Genomic DNA, 8435 nt, shown 5'->3' with positions numbered 1-8435 from the left:
AGCAAGGCAACGTTTATTAAACTCTGCACTGAGTTACAACCATACTTGAAGAAAGATCCGTGTAGAAGTCGTGCACCAATTGCTGTCGATCAGCAAGTAGCAGTAACCATTTGGAGACTGGCAACAAATGTTGAATATCGGACCATCACGTGTAAATGAACCCCTGCGCATTAAGCTTCTCTGCTATGTCTTCGTATATAGCTTTATTGCGCGTAACAGAATCCAGTTTCTCTTGTACACTACTTTCTCCCCAAATTGCTATCAATGCACGGGTAGCATTATTAGTCCAGCCTGCAGCTGTTCCGGCCATTGTTCTTGCGCGAAATGTCTATGTTTGTCATGTGTACAGCGGCGTCCGTTGTATGGATGTGCATTCAATCCGCACAAACCATCTCGGTAAGTGGCTTCAGTTGATTGCGAATTGAAACCGCATTGTGCTAATTCGCTTCTAATGTGAAACCTCTCAAAGCAGTTCTAATGCGCATTGAAATGTAATGTGAAAAGGCCTTAAGTTATTTAATATGTTCTGGAAAATGTAGCCTTGTAATAGCTAGTAATGCTTTCAAGCGTTGTAAGGATGATCACATTCTAGTTAGTTTGTTTTCTGTAAGAATTTGTGTTTGCATGTTTAACTGTCCATTTTCACAAAATAAGGTACCAGTCATTAAAATGAGGAAGGACCGCACTGGAAAATATAGCCAGGGAAAAGCTCCAATTCTTGAGTGCCAAGCCTATAAGGATGAAGGCACACATAGGCCAGCTAAGGTTGTGTGCTTGGTTTAAAGTGTGTGTATTTGTACAGATTGCTATGTGAGCAAATGTTTATGCTAAAAACAACCTGTGTGAACACGTTTGTCTTGTTTTCTCACACCTGTTTTTGGTACAATGTTAACAAATAATTATGTTGTCATTCGTTCAACATTGTGTATTGATATCTACTGTATATTAATTTTTAGCCCAGCGACTGATTAAGACAAGGAGTACCAGTGATAAGTCAGTTATTAAATTTGAGATTCCCAAGGAATGCAGCAAGTTTGAAAATATTTACAATGATTTACAACAGAAGCTTTCAAAAGTGTCACTCACAAACAAGTTATTAGCAGGTAAACAATATGTTTGAGAACACTTAGTAACAAGACATTGGTTATTGCATTACTCTTGAATAGTAACTTTCTGCATGAATATGTCCAGGGATAGAGCTGTTACGTGGGATTTCTTTTAGACATACACACTTGTACATGCATGTTTACATCTGTATCTTGTGGACAATATCATGTTAATGTGTCATCCGACTATAAAACATGTAGATGGATTTGCAGGACACTTAATGTATTTTTTGGAAGGAGCATGCTAAGTATCAAATGGATTGTGCTAAAATGCACTCTAGAATATTTACTTAAGAGTGTCATAATAAAGCATGGTGGACAAGGTACAAAATAGCTAATGTGATATCGATTTTGATTAAGGTACTATAGTATGTACAAGTTGAGCTGAATCCTGAAAAACAACTAACAATTTAAAGTGAATGTTTTTTCTCAACAGAGTTAACGTTTCAGCCAATCAGATGATTAGTGGTAATAGCAAAGGTGTCAAAAACAGACACGTCCGGTTTGGCTCCATTACAAGTTCGGGAAAGGGCTGTAATGGACACTACACTTATATGGCTTTCCCATAGGAAATGTATTGTGAAAATTTAGATTGGCCGTAAATATTATGTCAGACATTTGAACAAAAAGATTTTGAAAATATTTTTAGCAAGTCAAGCAGTACTACAAATGAGCTAAATGTCAAGATCATGTAATTGCATCCATGAGTTATTAAATGTTTTTGAGGATTTAGCTCAATGCGTACATGCTATAGTCTGTTCGTGTTCACCTGATCCCTCGTTTCTTGTAAATAACTCTTGTTACATGGGCCAGCTGCCCAAACATTTAGTAGCGCTGCAGGGTTGTGCCCACACTGGTCAGCAGTGGTTCAAAACAACCAGTACCTCTAAAAAGCGACCAGTACCCTCTTAAATCCGACCAGTACAATTCATACATATATCACTGATACACATACAATCTACCCTAATATATCACACAGTATATCTGTTAATGCTAGCTTTAGGCCACCACTCAGGAATTTCTGGGCAGAACCCTGCGCTGTGAAGCCCTTTGAACGCCAGAAACGTTAATCAAAAAGGCGCTTTGATACAGGCAAGAACAAGTGAGTTATCAGATTATAAAAATATTCCCATACATTTAGTATGGACAATTCAGGCGTGCAAACATGTTTACAACATGAAAACATGCTTGTTCCAGTACAAAACCATTGGGAGTGAAAACCTTTGAAACTACTGTATTTGGCAGGGTTCAGGTGAACGCGTACTGACTATGCATTTAAGTGCATATTATGTTTTTTACGCATTTAAGTGCATATTATGTTTTTTACGTACAGGAATGCTGAGCAGAGCAAAAGGCTTGATCTTGCAGGTTGCTGCTTGCATTCATGTCCTAGTATCAGATTATAAAGGCAATGAAACTGACAAGAGTTTTAAGCCAATAGTGAACAGAAGCTTCCATCACAGCTGCAGAAAATTTTGTCAGCACATGTTGCCAACATTGTGTATTTTTATCTGGAGGAGGGCCAATAGAAAATGAGATTAGACGATGTAGTGAAAGTAAGTATACAATGACATGTCAATCAGTAAAGCATGAATTTCACTATGCTTTTATAGGAAATTTTGAGGAAGAAAAAGTGAAAGAAACTGCTTCATTCACACTTACCCAGCCAGGAAAAGTGCTTGATTTGAGTGCCATGTTAAGGAGCAAAAAATACACCGGTCGGGATAATAAGAAAGGTGCAGTAAAGGCGATGACAATCCTTGAGTCACATGGCCTTGTAAAGTTGGAAAAGAAAGAGATGCATCGAGGAGCATCAGCGGTAAAAGCACATTATTTGAGTGTTGCTTGTGACATACTTGTACCTGCAGCTGGTCTATATTGTATTTGGCTGACATGGTGGTCTATAGCCTGTAAAGCAATTATCGATCTCCCACTTTATTTTTCAATTCACTATTAATAATAAGTGATAACATTATTAAATACTTGATAGCATTTAAAATCATAAAAGCAAGTCATGGATTCCTAACCTGTATTTGTTTAACAGCACAATGAAACTTTCTGGAGTAGGTAGATCAGTGTATGTTGCGCCCCAAAAAAATTACATTAGCTTGTGACTTGAAGTATATTTTATTAGGCTGTTACAATCCTCACTGGATTATATACACTTATGGGTGCTATAGGTGTAGGTACATAATCATACTCAATGTCCATGTTACCTAAGAATAGCTCGTCTAAGAATGCTAAGCCTAATAGCCTGTGAGGTCATCAGTGTAGTTTAGGGCTGTTAAACACCTGTAGAGTCGAAGCAAAAATGTTCAAAGCATTTTCAAGAAGCTTCCGCACTGTAAAATAAAACCATGTCCAGTAATCTAGCCCAGGTTATCTGTCCAATGATTAGTGTCTTTAGTAACAGCTTTTTATTATTGACTACGTATGTTATTGTTGATTTATTCACCTTCTAGGTGTACAAGTTTGTAAAGGCATTAGTACCTACAGATGGTGATGATTTAGTTCCATTCACTGAAGCACTAGCAAAGTATGGAATTTCATTGGTGGAGTATAAAGCTTCATTAAATGAAGCTTCGTCCTCAAAGTAATTGAATTATTGTATGATGACATTTTATAATAATCTATTTCATAGGCGCAAGAGTAGTTCATCAGCAGTTTGTGGGGAAACTCCTACAAAAGTCCCCAGGAGAGATCAGTGAACAGGAAATATTTAACCATGCACTTTACTTGATTTTTATCTTCAGTAAAACCAATCTACGAATTCTTTCTGCTACTCTGCATGCAGTGTGCTGCTTGTAGCTATTCTGGAGAAATGTTGGCTTTAAACATCAATTATTACTTTAAACAAGTTTTTTACCTTTCATGTTTGCCATCCATTGTATCTTACTAACAGATTCTGTTAAATCGCTTAGTGAAATACACAGATATTATGTCATTAGGTTGTCAACTAGTTAAATTATGCAATTTTAGCTCATTGATTTTAAAAAAGTTCAGTAGACTAAATTCATACATGGTATGTATGACTCACTTTTCAGGTCTGGTGATACAGTTGGTACTGATTTCACCTCCCATTTCATTTAGGTACATCAAATCTTAGCTACTCAATGTTGCAACAAAATAATTGTCTATAGTCAAACATTTGTACGTGTTAACCAGCAAAAAGGCATACACCTGGAAAATCTTGTGTTGCTATATGGGAAGTATATAAGTTACTTTGAACATGGGAATAGTGGTGGCCCACTGTATGGGAAGTACAGATAACTTGAGTTACCAAGAGTTACTTTGAACATGAGAATAGTGGTAGCCCAGTGTTTGGGAAGTACGGATAACTTGAGTTACCAAGAGTATCTTAAGTTACTTTGAACATGGGAATAGTAGTAGCCCAGTGTATGGGAAGTACGGATAACTGGAGGTACCAAGAGTATCTTAAGTTACTTTGAACATGAGAATAGTGGTGGCCCAGTGTATGGGAAGTGCGGATACCAAGAGTATCTTAAGTTACTTTGAACATGGGAATAGTGGTGGCCCAGTGTATGGGAAGTACGGACAACTTGAGTTACCAAGAGTATCTTAAGTTACATGTAAAAGACAAACTGTGCATAGGAAATAGTGAACTCAAGTTAAGCAAAAGTAAAATGGTAAAGTATGTGTCAGTACTGGACTAGTTTGGGATAGGTTGAATGTATAAATCCAGGGGGGTTGGACAAGACCACATACACTACGAAGCGCTAACAGAAATATTTTAATAAACATAGTAGTATTACCTGTTGATGTACTACCTGTTGAAAGTCATAGAACATACAGCAATGGTTGTATTGTAATCATTGACGATCACTTACTATGTGAAAGTTGTGACTGCCACACATTGTCATTACTATAAGTTTGATTACTCCATACTGGCAGCATATTTCCAATCATGATTCACACCACTGCAAACAACAAACCAAGTAGAACTAAAATGTGTCGAGCCCCTTCCTCTACCTTTGTACAGAGACTAGTCAGCTAAAGCTCTTATAACAGGCTACTCAATGTTATTAGTTAGTTGGTGCTAAGACCTTTTTTTGTGCACTTTTGGATAAAAGCATGAAACTTGTCACATAGTTTGTATGTATCATAAAGATTATTTTTTGATAGGGAGCCACTTCAGATTTGACCTTCGGTGAACTTTACACCCAATTTAATGCTTTAAATTGGTAAGTTTTTCATCTGTCTCACCTATAAATGGTTCAAAATTCACAAACTTGGTGTTAAATAAATGCTCTTGCTCTGACGAGTATACTAACATTTAAAGATAGTCCATAGCTTTTAATATTCCGAAGTTATAGCCATTTATAAGAGCAAAAAGTAGCCCTATTTTCTCCCACCCACGCACCTCATGCATTATGGTACTTATACATAGTGCAGGTTGTATTTCCATAATTATGCTGAGTTAGATATGTGATATCATTTACAGTTGTAAGATGGAACCTGTCTTATAGTGGCCACCTGTGTTAAGAGACCACATCTCTATAAAAGTTAACTTTAAGACATAGAATGCCATACATTCAGTGTACAGTAAAATGTGCTACATATTTGTCTACATAAGATAGAACACTTGGCTAAAATGGTGCTAATTCCTATGGAATATAAAATATCCAGTAGCTACACTTAAGCATGCAGTATATTTTTGTTGTCACCCTGTAACAATGCCCCATTCTATGTGTATCCTTAATTGTGACCAGATTTGTGAAAAGGGACCTTTTTCAAACAAAATTTGACCCATTTTTGATCTTTAAAGCTTCATAACGTTTTGATCATGGCATATAATTGCTTGAACTTTTTCATGAATGTAACTACAGCATCTGGCTACATTTTGATTCTAAGAGAAAGTAAATCAGTATAAGGAGTCAAGTGTTACATCATTTTGTTTGCTGGTATGTCAAATGTGTGGAAAAGGTACCTTTTCAAAAACCGGTCACAATTGCTGTACATACAGTATATCAAGCATTATGTTAGTGTGTTGTGATTGGTAGTACAAGGAACTAGCATTAAGCAGTGCTTACTAACCTGGTGATCAATATGTGCAGATATTATAATGCTGTTTGGCTAGTGGTATTTATGCTGCTATTGTAAATAAACTGCCAATTCCTTTACTATCTTATTGCAACCCTATTGACATTACACAGTAAACTGTACAATAAATACAAATAAGAATTAAGAAAACTACTAAGTTACTACATTCCAGACAAATATTTTAAAATGTAGCTACAACGTAATAAGTCACACTACTTTATTTTGGACAAATTAATGTTTTAATTTTAAAACCTGTACCATGATCAGTACCTATAGCTACCTGGTATGTATGAGCAACAATAAATCAATTTTACCTAGTTTAGTTGCCTGTGTAGAAATTTCCTATTATACTATACATACTGGGTTATAACTTAGTTATCACCCATTATGTTGCTCAAAAATCTGTGTGGGGATGTGCAATATCAAACAGGCAAAGTTTTATTTCATTGGTGTAGCAAACGATGTCAGATTGTATAGATACTCTGGATTAGATACAAGAGTTGAATTAGAGAGGTTTCACAGTAGTAGCATTAATAATAAGAACAATGCTTATATAATATGATCAAGAGTTAATAATAAAGAGGGTTAACTCTTGGTATGATACTGAGTTGCTATTGTATAGGATGGTTTCAAAGATTCTTCAGTGATAGATACTAAATGTTAGTGATACTATATATTTTTGTGAGTTCATATAAAATCTAAATAGTCTACTTTGAGATAAGTCACTCTCTAGAGTTTCTATGGATACATATACATATACATAAAATTGACAAGGAGAAAACATCTGGACTGTCTGGCAAACTCCTGTAAGCGTTTGAGCGTTAATCAGATGGCTGCAGGTTCGAGGCTGCCTAGGTCATGCGGCTCATGCCAATCATGGATTTTTTTCTTGTCAGTTTCACCACCTTTTCAAACACACTTTGATATAACAACTTTCAACAGGCTGTAGGACTAGGTGTCCTCAGCACTTGTGCCGTAAAGCCTTAACTTATGATTTTAAAAGTGTTGTAAAATAAACTTTCTTTCTGTACATATTTCAAAATTGTGCGTGGGCGGGAGACAAATAGTGGAATATTTTACTACAAAATCATAGTAACTTTAGAAATAGACTTTCTGTAAAAACCAACTTATTCTTTACAGCAAAAGTTTCAATTTGACACCAAGTTTTGGATTTTGGATCATACAAACATGAAATAGAGACAAAATCAACAGTTTTTGAACATTAAATTGCCTGTAAAGGTCACCAAAGGTCAAATCTGAGGTGGCTCCCTATCAAAAAATAATCTTTGTCATATACACAAACTTTCTGCCAAGTTTCATGCTTTTATCCAAAAGTGCACAAACAGGCCTTTTTTTTAGGCTTACAACCCTGACTATATGAGCATATTATGCGGAGAATCTTCAGGAAGTGAAACATCTGACAGGTTCTATATAGTGATATGCATGTTAAGTAACTTACATTTTCATTTCAACAACCTGGTATTAGTGATAATTGTAACAGTGATACGCCTGACAGCACTGAGAGTGGCCAACCAGGTAATAGTGTTACACCTTGCAGCACTGAGAGTACCCAACCAGATGACATACCAACTGGTCCAGTTTCGGGGTCTAGCACACAACAAGTGCCAATTTTTGGAAAAGGGTCTTCCCTGTGAAGAGTAAGATTCTTTCTTCGGGGTATCTGTCATCAGCAATAAAACGGGTAGGGTACTTGGAAAAGGTGGATATGGTTGGACGCGGACACAGACATAGACATTTTCAAAAAGCACTTTTACATTTATATAACAGTTATTTTTCATACCTAACGCTGTTTTTACAGCAGTCTTCGCTTCCAGACCCAGGCATTGATCTTTTCATAGCGCTTATCCATTTATAAGCGCATGTGTGAAGGATAGACTAGCATTCTAAAGACCATTATAGTGTTGTATACATGTTCTAGAAATCTAATTTAGAGTCACAGAGATTAATCTAGCATCTCCCAACTTAATCTTGTAGGCCAGGTCCTTGAAACCCTCAACACTTGGTATAAGTGCCTGCGCCTTGTACTAAAAGGCGTAAGATTATGGGTTTGGCCTGCTAAGCTAAGTTGCATGGGGCATACAAGCTAATCTCTACAACTATATAACTCTGTATTAGACTTTAGAGCATATATACAACACTATATGGTCTTTGGTAGCAAGGGGAATAGCTAATCTTATCCAAGAATTAGTAAGAAGAGTTTAAAATGATACTTTTGGAGTAAGTCTACCTTTGAAGCTGCTAAATCCG

General features: G+C 36.3%; 1 long non-coding RNA gene across 1 annotated transcript; it reads left to right on the top strand.

The window, feature by feature from the left end:
* The first annotated feature begins 2615 nt into the window (after window positions 1-2615).
* On the top strand, window positions 2616-3657 carry LOC136245716 (uncharacterized). Its single transcript, XR_010696088.1, has 3 exons — window positions 2616-2662; window positions 2720-2925; window positions 3569-3657. It is a non-coding gene; the product is annotated as an uncharacterized lncRNA (long non-coding RNA).
* The last annotated feature ends 4778 nt before the right edge of the window (window positions 3658-8435 follow it).

This window comes from Dysidea avara, chromosome 15, assembly GCF_963678975.1.
Source record: "Dysidea avara chromosome 15, odDysAvar1.4, whole genome shotgun sequence".
NCBI lineage: Eukaryota > Metazoa > Porifera > Demospongiae > Dictyoceratida > Dysideidae > Dysidea > Dysidea avara.
The sequence above is the reverse complement of the archived record's forward strand: the minus strand, read 5'-3'. Positions and strand labels throughout refer to the sequence as shown.